This window comes from Scyliorhinus canicula, chromosome 2 (genome assembly GCF_902713615.1).
Source record: "Scyliorhinus canicula chromosome 2, sScyCan1.1, whole genome shotgun sequence".
NCBI classification, from domain to species: Eukaryota; Metazoa; Chordata; class Chondrichthyes; order Carcharhiniformes; family Scyliorhinidae; genus Scyliorhinus; species Scyliorhinus canicula.
Window position 1 is genome coordinate 165993590 of NC_052147.1, and position 16760 is coordinate 166010349.

Below are 16760 nucleotides of genomic sequence, written 5' to 3' on the forward strand. Positions count from 1 at the left end.
AGGCGGTATACATATCACATTATTACCCTGAATGTTGCAACTAATAAATGGGTAAGTTACATTTCAGAAATAGTGGCTCAAATAGCTGAATACAGGGCTACAGCATAAGTACCCGCCTTTAAAAATCTCCAATGACAACAGCAAGATCAGGAGATGCTGATCAGGAGCTGCTGATCATGAGACTGAGCGCAATTATCCCATCCTCCACACATGAAGGAAAACCAATACAAACAGGCTCTGGTGTGTCCGCAACTTATTTTATATGCACATTTATATGGGAGACCCAAACCCAACCCGCTCTGGATTGCCTGCAAACGTGGGGTGGGGGGGGGGGGGGGAGGAAAAGCAGATGCCACCCGCCGCTCCCCGGCCGCAGCGGGTGACACATTATATATTTGGATAAAAACAGGGCTGGTGGCGTTGACACCACAGGATGTGCGATGAAAACAAAACCATCGCCATGCCCGGCACCTGAGCGGCCACAGCTTCTCCCGCCGGCACTCACCCCTCACAACGTCCACACCCCGGGGAGAGCGCGGCCGCTCTCCTCCTCCCGTTGCCGGGAACAGCTCATTTACACCATCACGAGCAGGCAACCTTCTCCCAGCCTCACATCAACATTAACCGCTTCACACCAATGACAGGCCGGCGTCAACGTGCGCGCTCCCGTCCCCATCCGCTTCAGCCCCGGCGTCAGCGTGCGCGAGCTCGCCCCTAATCCACATCAGCCCCGGCGTCAGCGTGCGCGCGCCCGTCCCCATACGTCACCGCCGGGAAGACACGGAGGGAAAGGGCAAGCTCCATACAGTCACCCGAGGCTGAAATGGAACTTGGGTCCCGAGTGCTGTGAGGCAGCGGTGCTAACCACTGTGCCACCGAGTCGCAGGGGTGGGGTATTTGGACTGTTTGGGAGGGGGGGGGTGATATGGGAGGGGGGGGTGATATGGGAGGGGGGGGGGGGGGGTGATATGGGGGGGGGGGGGGGTGATATGGGAGGGGGGGGGGGGGGGGTGATATGGGGGGGGGGGGGTGATATGGGGGGGGGGGGGGTGATATGGGGGGGGGGGGGGGTGATATGGGGGGGGGGGGTGATATGGGGGGGGGGGGTGATATGGGGGGGGGGGGTGATATGGGGGGGGGGGGTGATATGGAGGGGGGGTGATATGGGAGGGGGGGTGATATGGGAAGGGGGTGATATGGGAGGGGGGTGATATGGGAGGGGGAGGAGGGGGGGGTTGATCTGGGAGGGGGAGGAGGGGGGGTGATATGGGAGGGGGAGGGAGGGTGGGTGATGGGGGAGGAGGGGGGGTGATGGGGGAGGGGGGTGATATGGGAGGGGGGGACGGAGGGGGGGTACTATGGGAGGGGGAGGGGGGGTGATATGGGAGGGGGAGGGGGGGGTGATATGGGAGGGGGGGTGATCTGGGATGGGGAGGGGGGGGATATGGGAGGGGGAGGGGGGGTGATATGGGAGGGGGAGGGGGGTGATATGGGAGGGGGAGGGGGGTGATATGGGAGGGGGAGGGGGGGTGGTATGGGAGGGGGGGGGGGGGGGTGATATGGAGGGGGGGTGCTATGGGAGGGGTAGGGGGGGTGATAGGGAGGGGGAGGGGGGGTGATATGGGAGGGGGAGGGGGGGTGATATGGGAGGGGAAGGGTTGATATGGGAGGGGGGGGTAATATGGGAGGGGGTGATATGGGAGGGGGGGGAATATGGGCGAGGGGGGTGATATGGGAGGGGGAGGAGGGTGGGGTGATAGGGAAGGGGGGGTGATATGGGAGGGGGGAGGAGGGGGGGGGGTGATATGGGAGGGGGAGAGGGGGGGGTGATATGGGAGGGGGAGAGGGGGTGATATGGAGGGGGAGGAGGGGGGGTGATATGGGAGGGGAGGAGGGGGGGGTGATATGGAGGGGGCGGAGGGGGTGGTGCTATGGGAGGGGGAGGAGGAGGGGGTTTGATATAGGACGGGGGGGGTGATATGGGAGGAGGGGGGGTGATCGGGAGGAGGGGGGGGTGATATGGGAGGGGGAGAGGGGGGGGTTGATATGGGAGGGAGGGAGGAGGGGGGGGTGATCATGGGAGGGGGAGGAGGGCGGTGGTGATTTATTGGAGGGGGAGAGGGGGGGTGCTATGGGAGTGGGGGGTGAATTGGGGGGGGAGAGGGGGGTGATATGGGAGGGGGGTGAAGGGAGGGGGGGATGATATGGGAGGAGGAGGGGGGGTGATATGGGAGGGGGGGTGTATGGGAGGGGGAGGACGGAGGGGGGGGGTGATATGGGAGGGGGAGGAGGAGGGGGGGGTTGATTGGGAGGGGGAGAGGAGGTGGGGGTGATATGGGGGGGGAGGAGGAGGGGGGGTGATATGGGAGGGGGAGGAGGAGGGGGGTGATATGGGCGGGGGAGAGGAGGGGGGGGGGTGGGGTGATATGGAGAGGGGTGGGTGATATGGGAGGGGGGGTTGAATTGGGGGGGAGGAGGGGGGTGATATGGGAGGGGGGGATGATATGGGAGGAGGAGGGGGGTGATATGGGAGGGGGGAGGAGGAGGAGGGGGGGGGTGATATGGGAGGGGGAGGAGGCGGGGGGTGGTTGATATGGGAGGGGGAGGAGGAGGTGGGGTGATATGGGAGGGGGAGGAGGAGGGGGGGTGATATGGGAGGGGGAGGAGGGGGGGTGATATGGGAGGGGGAGGAGGGGGGGGTGATATGGGAGGGGGAGGAGGGGGGGGTGATATGGGAGGGGGAGGAGGGGGGGTGATATGGGAGGGGGGGTGATATGGGAGGGGGAGGAGGGGGGGTGATATGGGAGGGGGAGGAGAGGGGGTGATATGGGAGGGGAGGAGGGGGGGTGATATGGGAGGGGGAGGAGGGGGGGTGATATGGGAGGGGGAGGAGGGGGGGGTGATATGGGAGGGGGAGGAGGGGGGGTGATATGGGAGGGGGAGGAGGGGGGGTGATATGGGAGGGGGAGGAGAGGGGGTGATATGGGAGGGGGAGGAGGGGGGGGTGATATGGGAGGGGGGGTGATATGGGAGGGGGGGTGATATGGGAGGGGGAGGAGGGGGGGTGATATGGGAGGGGGGGTGATATGGGAGGGGGGGTGATATGGGAGGGGGGGGGTGATATGGGAGGGGGGGTGATATGGGAGGGGGGGAGGGGGGGGTGATATGGGAGGGGGGGGGGGGGTGATATGGGAGGGGAGGGGGGGTGATATGGGAGGGGCGGGTGATATGGGAGGGGGAGGAGGGGGCGGGTGATATGGGAGGGGGAGGGGAGGGGGGGTGATAGGGAGGGGGCGGGTGATATGGGAGGGGGAGGGGGGGGGTGATAGGGGAGGGAGAGGAGGGGGGTGATATGGGAGGGGGAGGAGGGGGGTGATATGGGAGGGGGAGGAGGGGGGTGATATGGGAGGGGAGGGGGGTGATATGGGAGGGGGGGTGATAGGGAGGGGGAGGAGGGGGGTGATATGGGAGGGGGAGGAGGGGGGTGATATGGGAGGGGGGGTGATATGGGAGGGGAGGAGGGGGGGGATATGGGGGGGGAGGAGGGGGGTGATAGGGGAGGGGGGTGATATGAGGGGAGGGAGGTGATATGGGAGGGGGGGGGGTGATATGGGGAGGGGAGGAGGGGGCAGGTGATATGGGAGGGAGAGGAGGGGGGTGATATGGGAGGGGGGTGATATGGGAGGGGAGGAGGGGGGGTGATATGGGAGGGGGTGGGGGGTGATATGGGAGGGGGGGGGGGGGGGTGATATGGGAGGGGGAGGGGAGGGGGGGTGATAGGGGAGGGGGAGGAGGGGGCGGGTGATATGGGAGGGAGAGGAGGGGGGTGATATGGGAGGGGGAGGAGGGGGGTGATATGGGAGGGGGAGGAGGGGGGGATATGGGAGGGGGAGGAGGGGGGTGATATGGGAGGGGGAGGAGGGGGGTGGTGATATGGGAGGGGGAGGAGGGGGGGTGATATGGGAGGGGGGGGTGGGGGTGATATGGGAGGGGGAGGAGGGGGGTGATATGGAGGGGGAGGAGGGGGGTGATAGGGGAGGGGGGTGATATGGGAGGGGAGGGAGGTGATATGGGAGGGGAGGGGGGTGATATGGGAGGGGAGGAGGGGGCAGGTGATATGGGAGGGAGAGGAGGGGGTGATATGGGAGGGGGGTGATATGGGAGGGGGAGGAGGGGGGGTGATATGGGAGGGGGGGGGGGGTGATATGGGAGGGGGGGTGATATGGGAGGGGGAGGGGGGGGTGATAGGGGAGGGGGGTTGATATGGGAGGGGGAGGAGGGGGCGGGTGATATGGGAGGGAGAGGATGGGGTGATATGGGAGGGGGAGGAGGGGGGTGATATGGGAGGGGGAGGAGGGGGGGTGATATGGGAGGGGGAGGAGGGGGGGGGTGATATGGGAGGGGGAGGAGGGGGGGTGATATGGGAGGGGGAGGAAGGGGGGGTGATATGGGAGGGGGAGGAAGGGGGGTGATATGGGAGGGGGAGGAAGGGGGGGTGATATGGGAGGGGAGGAAGGGGGGGGTGATTCTGGGAGGGGGAGGAGGGGGGGTGATATGGAGGGGAGGAAGGGGGGGTGATATGGGAAGGGGGGGTGATATGGGAGGGGGAGGGGGGGGTGATATGGGAGGGGGAGGAAGGGGGGTGATATGGGAGGGGGAGGAAGGGGGGGGGGTGTAATCGAAGGCTCCCCTCTCCACCCCACCCCACCATGGTGCCGAAATCAAGAAAGGTGATTGGGCGGAGCATTGGTCTTAACTCCGAAATCGTGTCCGGTGCCGGGGGTGTTCATGCCAAATCGCAACTCTCCGCCGCCTCGACAACGGCATCAGTGCTTTCCACTCCACATGTACAGTCAACACCCATTGCATATCATTAGTGGGCCTGACCCAGTATTCTCTGGGGCCTCCGTGATGCTCCGCTTCCACTGGGGTAATTCCCAATGGTGAGGTTCACTTTTGCTTTTAAAAATCAGGAAACAGGCACCATCGCTGATGAGGGATTGAGAGGAGGTAGGATACTTAGAGGCGCGACCGTGGGGTGCCGGTTCTGACACTGGCTAGGCTGGCTGGGGGACAGTGAGATGAGCTCTGACCGGCCAGGGACTGGTGATGGGGAATGACCAGAGGATTGCCATGGAGCTGGGATGACACACCCTCCCCTCAAAGGACCGGAGTGTCCAGGCACAGAATGCCATAGCTGAGGCCTGCAAGATGACTATCTTACTGCGTACCCCCCTGACCACCATCCGTGGCCCATGGGTCTGCAGAGTGACTCCTGCTGTATGAGCGTCACCATCCCCCACCCTCCACACCTGCACCGCACCCTCCACCATACCCCCCCCCTCCCCCGAGACCCCCAACCGGCCTCCCATCCCACACTAGGGCAATGCCCATAGTAGCCCCTACAGGGGGTGCCAGATGGGAGCTTCAGAGTGTACCGCTGGCAAGCTCGCGCCAGCTGTCGGTACCGCTGGCAGCAGGGACCAGAGGCCCCCACAGTGCCGGGCACCGACAGGGCCAGGGATACGGAGATGGGTGGGGTGGGGAGGGGGGCGACTTGCAGGGGCATGGTCTGCAGTGCAAACCAGGACCACCATGTAGCCCATTGGACCTGGTTGGGTACCGGGGTACGCACCATGCTAACATGTCGGCCTTTCATCCCCTGTACACAGTGAATGTTGGAACTCAACCAGCAATAGCAGCCTTCCTTCTTGTCACTGCAGCCCTGGGGGAGACACTGAGGTTATACGAGCTAGAGCTGCTCAAGGAGGAGGACGCTGCAGCAGTGAAGCCTGCCCAGAGGATCAGGAGGTAGCTGGTGAGGATGGGGAGCCGGCTGCCCAACTGGCCAAGGAGCAGGAGGATGTGCAAAGGAGCATCTCATTTATACCGGCAGCACCTGTCATTCGATGACGAGCCGGACCGGGCATGCCATCAAAGATTCTGGCTGAGCAGGGGGACAGTGCGTCATATCTGCCGGATCATGGCGCACCTGGCAGGGCAGGGGAATGGGGGAGGACATCTGCTCCCGGTGGTCATCAACGTGATGATCGCACTGAACATTTATGCCAGAGTCCTTCCAGGCGCCAAGTGAGGACCTGTACGGGATCTTACAGGGCTCGGTGTACCATCACAGAGGCCCAAATGCCCAGTCAGCACAATGTATCCATTTCAATTTGGACCGAGCCCACAGGGATTTTCAGGCAGCGGGGTTCGTCGCCATTGCCGAAATGCCCCGGGTCCATCGGGTGATTGACGGGAGGCATGTCACCCTATGAGCACCTGCAAATGACAACCCGGTCTTCACAAACCAAAAGGGGTTCCACTCGATGAACGTGCAGCTGGTTTGTGGCCATGAGATGCACGTCTGCGCCAATACACAGGCAGTGTGCATGATGCTTTCATCCTGACAAACTCAATGGTTCCTGCCTTTTCAAGCCGCATCCCCAGCTGGGGGGTTAGCTCCTGGACGACGGGTCATCCACTGTGCTCGTGGCTGATGCCACCTATTCCAAGGTCACAGTTCGACGCGGAGACCTGCTACAGCGACACACATGCAGTGACCAGGAGCGTGATGAAGTGGTGCTTCGGCGTCCTGAAGATGCGGTTCAGGTGCCTGTACCATTCTAGCGGGGCCCTCCAGTATAGCACTGGGAGAGTGTCCCACATTGTTGGGGCCTGCTGCCTCCTCAAAAACATCGCACTGCAGAGGGACGACATGCTGGAGGAGGAGGGTGAACACGAGTCCTTATCCTTGTCTGATGAAGTCGATGCGGCTGATGGGCAGGACATAGGGCCTGGGCAGGCATGGGAGACTGCACAACGGGTTCTCCTGGGCCCGATGCGCATGGGATGCTCTGAGCACCTCCCGGTTCACTGACTAGAAGTAAAGCCAGGCCCCACCCCCACCTCCTCCCAGTCACACCTCTCCCATGAACACCCGCATTGCGCCACCCCCCCCTCCCCGCGTCAACCCCCGCTTGTAGCACCCTCTGTGATTCCTACCTGCCTCATTATGTGGTGCAGGCCCTGGGTTGGCAGTAACAGCAGGTGTGGGCCATGGGATGCAGAATGATGATGTGCTCTTCTACAATGAACTCTGGTGCTCTGCACCGTTTGACAACGTCTGACTCCTGATCACGGTACCACATTCCACTCTGTCCACCTGGGTGATCCTTGCATGGGAGCTTGCCATTCCACCCCACGGTCCCATCGAACCCCTGGGGCGGCAGAAGTGGGAATGGTGACAGGGCTGGAGGTGGGACACCGGAGCGGTGAGCACTGACTGATCTGTGGTCCCTGGGGCCAAGCCCACCCACAATATCCACCCATTTTCCTCCCCACTGTGCCCCATCTGGGGCCAGACCAGTCTATCCCTCATACCCAGCTGACAGATCGCCAAGGCAGGTTGTAATGTTGTGCACAGGTATTTAATGTGAACAGATGCACAAGTTTGTTCCCTAGCCTCTAAGACTATACACCCATGCCAACTGGTGTCTATTTCTCTGGCCTTACAAGTCCCAACCCTATGTCTAGGTGGATCTCCAGGCGGTACATCAGGAGAGGAGGGGGCCTGCTGCGATTCCCGCCCTGTTACCTGGGTCCAGGTTTTCTCCTCGGTCCACAAGGTTTATTCGAGGATAGATTTTTTTGTAGTAGGGAAGGCGCTGTTGGCTGTGGTTAAAGGATCAGAGTACTCGGCGATAGCAATTTCCAATCATGCGCCGCATTGGGTGGACATGGTCTTGGAGAGAGGGGCAGTGCAGAGGCCGGGGTGGAGATTGAACATCGGGTTGCTGGGGGACCGGAGTTTTTGTGAAAAGATCGGAAGGGTAATCGAGGAGTTTGTGGGTTTTAACTACACAGGGGAGATATCGCAGGCGTGGTATGGGAAGCTCTGAAGGCAGTGGTGAGGGGGGAGATTATGTCATTTAAGGCGAAGGTGGATGCAGAGGAGAGGGTGGAGCAGCAAAGGTTGATACATGAGATGTTGGCGGTGGACAGGAGGTACGGGGGATGCAGATCCAGCACTTTTAGATAGAAGGAGGGAGCCACAGGCTAGTTTTAATCGGTTGTCCATGAGTGAAGCAGTACGCCATTTGAGGCAGGTGAGGACAGCAGTTTATGAGTATGGGGAGAAAGTGGAGCCCATGCTGGCAGGCTGACTTTGGAGGGAGGTGACCGGAAGGGAAATTGTCCAGGTGCGGGATAGGACGGGGAAATTGGTGGTGGGCCCGGACCAGATCAATAGAGTATTTGAGGAGTTCTATGAAAACTTGCTACTGAATATGGATGGAAAGATATTGGCAAAGGGGCTGGCGGCTAGGTTGGAGAGGTGCCTCCCGAAGATGATAGGATGGACCAGTTGGGGTTCATGAAAGGGAGGCAGCTATTCTCGAATATTAGGAAGGTTCTGAATGTGGTTATGACGCCGGCTGAGGGATGGGAGACAGAGATAGTGGTTGCGCTGGACGCAGAAAAACATACAGTGGTGGTATTTGATTGTGGTGCTGGAGAGATTTAGGATCGGGCCAAGATTTGTGGACTGGTACGGCTATTATATAAGGAGCCATGGGCGAGCGTCTGCACAAACAATTTGGGGTACTTTGCTCTGCACCAGGGGACTAGGCAGGGGTGTCCTATGTCCCCTCTGTTATTTGCACTAACGATTGAGCCTTTGTCCATCGTGATGAGGAGCTCGGGGGTTGATGTACCATCAATTGTACGCGAGGCGAGTGATTTACCAAAGTCTGGCTTTAATTGACTAGAACACAGCTCTGCGATCGTCTACAATGGAAAGGACGATCGTCAGGCGTCTGACCATTTATACCTCGTTAATAGAGGCGTGGTTAACTCAGCCTCTCGGCCAATCTGTCGAGAGGCACATGACCGACCAGGGCCAATGGTAAGCCGACGTTCTGGCCCAATGCAGATCATATCACCACAGGGGTGTGGAAGGGAATAGTGTGGGAGGGGAGCGGTAGTGGAACATAGGGTGTCTCTATACATGGATGATTTATTACTGTAGCCGAGTGCGTAGATGGGGGGTACATTGGAGCTTCCGAAGGTTTGGTTCCTTTTCGGGGTATAAATTAAACCTGGAGGCATCGACCCCCATGTTGTTGGAAGAGATATTGACGGCAGGGGGAATGGAGAAGGGGGGGTGTCGGCGATCAATGAGAGGGCTTTGGGGAGGATAAGGTATCCTTGGAGGGGATTAAAGCCAAGTGGGAGGAAGAGTTGTGGGAGGTTATGGAGGACAGTCTGTGGTGTGAGGTGCTCCGGAGGATAAACGCCTCAGCCTCGTTCGCGAGTTTGGGGCTGATACAGCTGAGGGCAAGAATGAGCCAACTCTTTGAAGGGGTGGATGATATATGTGAGCACTGTGGGAGGATCCCCGCAAACCATGTTCATATATTTTGGTCCTGTCTGAAGCTGGAGGGGTATTGGAGGGAGGTTTTAAGGTCACGTTGGAGGTGAGTTTGGAACCAGGGCCCCGAGAAGCCATTTTCGGGGTGTCAGACATGCCCGGGGTGCAGGTGGTGTACTTCACTCAATGTACTTCAGGCCAATGCTGCTGGGGGCACTCTTCCTGTTCCTATCTTAGTGCCTGAGGAAGGTCAGGCAAGCAAGGGACTTTGCAACCTGAGCAAGAGTAATTCCCACCTGGCTTGCAATAGACCTCTAATTACACTCCAAGGAAGTTATGTGCCAATTATTCTCTCAACCTCGATCCTGACAAGCCACTCAGAACCTTATATGTTTCAATAAGATCATCTCTCAGTCTTCTAAACTCAAATGAGTTTATGTCCAACCTGCTCAACCTTTCCCCATGAGACGGTCTTTTCATCAAAGTAAACCTCAGAACTAACTCCAATGCAAGTATATCCTTTCTGTTACACCGCCCTGTTAGTTCCAGACCCACGTGAATTCACCAACAATGTGCAGAAAAATACCCAAAGTCTTTGACCCTTGGCTGCCCAATAATTACAATCACTTGGTTTGTAAATGTAAACACAATTACTGTTTATTTATAAGAAGAACTATCATGAATATGCAGTAAATACAACTGGTTAATGACAAACTAGTACCAAACATCCACTTTAACTGTCCCATCTTCTACCCACACAAACACAGAGGGGTGGAAAGGGGTAAAACATGATGAGGATGAAGGGCAAAATATAAGAGTCTTTGCTTCAGATGGTGGTTCTTAGCACACTTTCTTCACAGCAAGCTCACTGATTAAAATCTCTGATTTACAATCAGTAATGGTCTTCTTTGTCGAGTCATTCATTCTGGGTCCTTGTAGTTTAGAAAATGCAGTACCCACAGGCAGCAGGCTTTCTGGAGAGACAGTTTATTTTTCATTGAATTGGGCCATCAGCTCGAGGTTCACATTCAGGCCTCTTTCTTTCTGGAGAGACACTATATTTCACATCAAACCTTGCTTCCATCTCATGGTTTAACTCCAGGCCTCTGCAGTCTCAAGAGAATAGCACACATACTTGCTGGAGAGAGAGTCAGCCCTTCCATTGGCCTTCTGGAGAGAATTAGCCGGATCTTTTTGGAGAGAGTTAGTTGGATCTCTTCATCAGTCTGCCAGAATAAGAACTAAAACCAAACTCAAGCCTTGGGACTCTGAAAACGTATCAGTGGAATCTGATCCAATCACCACCTGTTACCGGGCAGAGCACAGACTTTATGCCAATTAATTGGCCACCAGGCAATCAATCAAACCAAGTGCTCACTGATGCCGGGCAGTCAATAATCACCAGTTTAATCCGATGCAGCCTTCTGGATTCTTCTGTTTGAATTAAAACTACGGGCTATTTACAGGCTATCTGCTTTAAAGTGATACGTCCATTAATCATCGATAGATCAAAAATGCAACAGCAAAATAAAAGAACGGGGAAACAAGGGAATAAACAGGAGGGACCATTACACGCCTTAGATTTAGGAGACCAGAACTGTATGCAGTACTCTACTCACAGTCATTCCTCAGGGGATCTGGGTGTCCTCATACATGAATCGAAAAATGTTAGCACGCAGGTATGACAACTAATTAGGAAAGAAAATGGAATGTTGGCCTTCATTGCAAGGGAGAATGGACTTAAAGAGTAAGGAAGTTCTGCTACAACTATACACAGCATTAATGTGACTGGACTTAGAGCACTGCATACACTTTGTATCCCCTACTTAAGGAAGGATATATTTGTAGTGGAGGAAGTTCAAGGAAGGTTCACTAGATTGATTCCTGTGAAAGTGATCTCTGATGAATACAGTTTGAGCAGGTTAGATATATGAGCATTGGTGATAATGATTGAATCATGTTTTAATAGAATGTATGCTTTAAATTGGTTAATTAAAAACAACTGCCCTGAACTGGGGAAAGATTAGGAAATCATTGCAAGACTATAAAAAACAGTACACATTGGGCGTTAAGTGGGAAAAGAGGAACTTGTGCCATTACTTTGTAACTCGGTGTAAGAAAATGACTGGCTTCACATTCATTATTTCCTCAATATATAATTCATGAGATTAACCTTTGGAATTTAGAAAAAATAAGGATGATCTTATTGAAACATATAAGAGTCCAAGGGGCTTGACAAGATAAATGCTAAGATTTTTTTCCCTGGTGGCAAAATCTAGAATTCAATGCAGTTTCAAAATAAGGGGTTTCCCATTCAAAACAGAGATGAGGAGGAATTTCTTCTCAGGAGGTTATTAATCTTTGGATTTCTCAATTCCAGAGAGCAGTGAAGGGTCGGTTATTGAAATATTTTTCAAGGCCGAGTTACCACATCATTCTTCAGTCTTTCTTTCTATTTAAATAATATTCTGCTTTTCTATATTTCCTGCCAAAATGGACAATCTCATATTTTTGCACAATATAATTCACCTGTCAAATTTTTACCTAATCATTTAACCTACCTATATCCCTTTACAGACTTTTTATGTCCTTCTCATAATCTGCTTTCCTACCTATTTTTGTATTGTCAGCAAATTTGGCTACAAGTCATTAATATAAATTGTAAATAGTTGAGGACTGATCCCTCTGGCACCCCACTCATTGAAAAGAATCACACTTATCCCAACTCTGTTTCCTGCTGCTCAGCCAATCCTCTATCCATGCCTAATATTACCCCTAATACCATGTGCTCTTATTTTATGGAGTAGCCTTTCAAGTGGAACTATATCAAAAGCTTTTTGGAAATCCAAATACACTACTGGTTCCATTTATCCACCCATCTTGTTACATCTTCAAAGAACTTTAATACACTTATGAAAGATGTTTTCCCTTTCAGAAAACTGTATTGGCTCTGCTGGATTATATTCTGATCCAGATTATATCCAGCTGCTAGTTCTTACAAATTGATTCAAGCATTTTACTCATGACAGATATTTGACTAACTGGCTGTAGTTTCCTCCTCTCTGTTTCCATCCTGGCTTGAATAGAAGCGTTACAGTTTTCCAATCTGCTGGTACTTTAGTAAAACTTAAGGAATTTTGGAACATTACAACCAATGCATCCACTATCTCTGCAGCTACTTAGGAGCGTTAGGGCCACGTTAGTTTAGTTGAACACGTGTGGCATGGGCAAACAGCTGGCAGGGGAAGTGCCTTATTAACATGTTTATTCTTTCCCACTGTTCGTTTTCACTGTTAAGGCTCTTTTCATAGGGCCTTTTCTCTCTCTGTAAATGTTACAAATTTGTGTTAAATAAAAAATTTAAAAATAAAAAAAAAGAACCGTCAGCGTTCCCAGAACATTCCTCTGCCCTTATGAACCCTCTCGCCACTAGCAGATTCGAAGGCCAGAATGCTAACATCACATATGTAACTCTGTAGACCGTAGCTCAACCGACCAACATCGCCAAGGCAGTTGAAGTATTTGAACCAACATGGGATCCAACGCATTCTTCGACAACACAAGCCAACAGAAGGTTTTACACGGGTTAGATGGTGGAGAGGAGGTAAACATATATTAACATGCTTGAGCACAGCGATACACTCCACCTTGCCCAGTCCCCAAAATATAGTCGGGGAGCCACTAGAAGAAATGAAGGCAGCAATTTAGACTGATGTGGGATATGATAGAGACCCACTGGATGGCCTGAATAAGTGCAGACAAAAGAAAGGAGAACACCCAACGGCATACGGCAGTCACTCGTAGACACAATTCAAAGCAGTTGAACAAGCACAACCGATCCACTTGGATCCGAATGCTCTTCTCAAATGCCACCGAAGGGAGTCGAAAGGCATATGAGAATTGTGACCCAGCCAGAGGGTTCATTTCGGCAGACGAGAAACCTTTAACACATTACCTGCTTAAATGTTTTTTTAAGACTGCCCAAGGTCATGAGTACAGTATAATTAAATTTAAGACCCATCATAGAACTTCCCCATGGTGGCACAGTGGGGCGACATGGTGGCACAGTAGTTAGCACTGCTGCCACCCAGCTCCAGGGTCCCGGGTTCAATTCCAGCCTCGGGTGACTGTGTGGAGTTTGCACTTTCTCCCAGTGTCTGCATGGGTTTGCTCCGGGTGTCCGGTTTCCTCCCACAGTCCAAAGAAGATGGTATCCTGTGTGTGCATCCCTGAAAGACAATCACATATGGATACAACAACCAAAGGATGATGGACAGGAATGTTAATGGGAGCTCCAATTACTGCTCCGAGGGAGACCCTCACAAGTGATTGATAGGGATTCAGAAACCATGGGTGTATGGAGCTAGCATGTTTAGCCTTCGGTCCAGAGAGGTGACTACCGCAGGAAGATCATAGAAAAAGAATATATATTTCATGAAATCAGAAATGGGCTGAGGCTAACTGCTGGTGCACCCCTCCCCACTTGTCCTGAAACCACCCCAGGGCCCCAAAATGGGTGGGTACTAAAACATACTACGAATTGGTATCTGTACTGATGGCTCTCGACGGGACACAGCTACCAGACTGGTGTCCTTCTCCACTCAGGAGACTATAGCTCCACTTGGCCCATCGGCTACTGGGCAGAAAGACAGGAATAGATGAGGGCGACAATAGACCCAGGCTAAAGGGCTGCAAGATGTGGGAAATCCAAAACGACTTTGCAACTGCAGACAGAGAAGCGGCATCCATAATTAACACACTTGAATTGGCTGATCTGGACAACTAGCTCAGAGTTTTAATCCGACAAGTAAACACACCTTGGAAAGTTTAAATTAGAACACTTGGCAGGATGCCAATGGAGATTTGGCTGGGAACAAAGCCAGCAGCCCCATGGTTGCTATGCTAGAAAGGCACACCCAAACTATTAATCAGATTGTTAAAGGGAGGGTAAAGGATGATGTCAGGCAACAGAACTGAATGCTGTGTAGTATCTATGGACAGTGGATGGTCAAGCAGCTGAGGGATACCTCGATCAAGTCAGCAGGGACAAGGTGCTGTCCTGGATCAGCGATGAACAAATAGAACATCTACCATGGAGAAAAAGGCATCCCAATATTACTAATTGCCAATTGCGAGAACTAGCCAGGGCCCCTGGCCAGCAGCAAATGTGAGCACATAGACTCATGGGGAATGGGGGTTTAAAGAAACTATTGTGTCACAACCTCGCTTCCGGTATGTGGTGTCAACATGCAACGTCACCAACACCACTCTCTGTATCAGGCCACACATACCCGCTAGGGTAGTTTGATTGAATTAGCAGATATGCACAGAAGAGAGAAAGTGGTGACTGTACTTTGAAAATATGACAATGGTATAACACTTTTGCCAGAGAAATCACAACAAATTCGGACATAGTTGACCACAGCACAAAAGACCCTGCTCAAAGTAGTGCAACAAATGGGGCAAATCAAAAGAAACATCATCTAAATCGGAGTCACTACCTGGTGGGGGTTTCTGGGATTGGGGCTCCAACATACAGATACATCCATGGGTCTGCTTCTGTCACATTTATATGTAATAGGCATCTTGCTGATGGCTGTCTATTTAATTATCCTCACGATAAAGCTTGTCTGCTGGAAAAAGGAACGAATGTGGCACCTGGATATGGAAACCGGAAGGGACTGTGGTAACACGACCAACGGCCTGAATCTTAGGTCAGATACAGAAGTGGGTTGTTCCTGGCGCATTGCAAAGTTACTATCAGCAACTGCATGGAGTGTTGCGGAACCTGCCCAGTGGCCTCATTGGTGGAGGGCCAGAGAAGATTCTGGAAGGGCGCAAAGAGGGTGATAAGAAAGAGGCATCTAGAGACCCTCTCCAGCGAAGACTTGACACAGAGGCAATGAAGAAAACTTGACGGCGGGCCAGAGAACAGACAGAAAAGAAGTGTGAGACCGTCCTTCACAGATGAGGGTCCTGGGACGACAAAGGCTCAGAGTATTAGACCTGCAACTCGATCACGTTCATCGGCACGGGTAGTATTAGAATCTTGGGAAAAGTATATTTGGGGTATTTTGGGAGGATAACTGAATTATTGTGTTTGTTAATAAATTTAGGTTGAATCGTTAATCTGTGTTTGTCCTTTATACACCTTTGCAACCAAGGGCACCTGGGTAAGACATTTTACTAAAAACTCATCGAAGTGTCTGATAATTTACAGACAACAGCAAAGTGAAGAGCAGGCTATGGTCCTCTGGGAATGTGATGACATTTACATTTACTGAGTGTTACAGCACAGAAAAAGGCCCTTTGGTCCATCATGTCTGTGCCAGCCATCAAGCACCTATCCTAATCCCATTTTCCAGCACTTGTTCCATAGCATTGTATGCTATGTTGATTCAAGTGCTCATCTAAATGCTTCTTAAATGTTCGGAGGGTTCCAACCTCTGCCAATTATTACAGGCAATGAGTTCCAGATTCTCACCACCCTCTGGATTAAGATTTTCCTCAAATACTCTCTAGATCGCCTGCCCCTTACCGTATATCTATGGCCTCTGGTAATTGACCCCTTACTAAGGGGTGGATTTATGATGAAACACATAGCGCTGCAGTGCGAGTTCTGGGTAAATGGGGGGGGGGAGAGAACGGGACGACCATACTGAGAGGTGGCTGTGGTGCAGGAGTCTGGTAGCTCTGAATTTGCTGATCACTTGTTGAATCAACACATCACCTGTAAAACCCGAACAAGTTGTGGGGTGGGAATTTTCAGCCGCACCTGCCTGGCGACCGGAAATTCCCACCAGAGGTCAACGGACCTTTCCAGGTCTCTTTCCCATCTGTGGCGATCTTGTTGTGTGCGCGGCCAAAAATCTAGCCTGTGGACTCTGAAATGGGATTAGACTACAAGATACTGTGCAAGCCCATTGTTCTTCTGTTACTGAAGTGAGGTAAGAAACGTACCCTAAAGACATTACCTTATGGCCAAAATCTGGTCCACTGGATGTGATTGAATATTTTGTAATAAATAGACCAGAGAACATAGGTAATATGGAACATTTTCAGAAATAGTTTGAGGGTTACGGCTGAAAGCTGCTCAGAAGTCTTCATGAGTCCCGTTTTCTGAGGGTGAAGAGAAATTACACGACGGAAAGGAGAAATTGAATGATTTTTTTCTGAAACTCTAAGTCAGTCTACTGTTAGGTTTGCAAATTATTCCCCGACTCTAGTAGGGAAACAAACATTTGTCAAAAGGTACTCTAACTGGAGAAATATTGGAAGAGACCTTGGGACTTCCTTTCTGGGGACATGATGAGCTATCAGTGTCAAGTCGAAGAGGTCATTTTTTAGCCTGCCTAAAATATCTCAGTGAATTTGATGAGCTTCTCAAAGA

The 16760-nt window shown here is 53.0% G+C and overlaps 2 protein-coding genes across 9 annotated transcripts in view; one reads left to right on the forward strand and one right to left on the reverse strand.

Moving 5' to 3' along the window:
• The window catches only part of pikfyve (phosphoinositide kinase, FYVE finger containing), a 206985-nt gene extending 206326 nt beyond the window's left edge, over nt 1-659 (reverse strand). For 7 of the 8 annotated variants that reach the window (XM_038788673.1, XM_038788682.1, XM_038788662.1 and 4 more), the window contains exon 1: nt 506-659. The gene's annotated coding sequence lies outside the window, so the exon portion shown is untranslated. The remainder of the gene's footprint in view (nt 1-505) is intronic. The other variant, XM_038788688.1, reaches the window with a different exon arrangement.
• A 15544-nt stretch (nt 660-16203) lies between these two features.
• The window catches only part of idh1 (isocitrate dehydrogenase (NADP(+)) 1), a 74885-nt gene continuing 74328 nt past the window's right edge, over nt 16204-16760 (forward strand). Inside the window, exon 1 of the mRNA XM_038788694.1 lies at nt 16204-16317. The gene's annotated coding sequence lies outside the window, so the exon portion shown is untranslated. The remainder of the gene's footprint in view (nt 16318-16760) is intronic.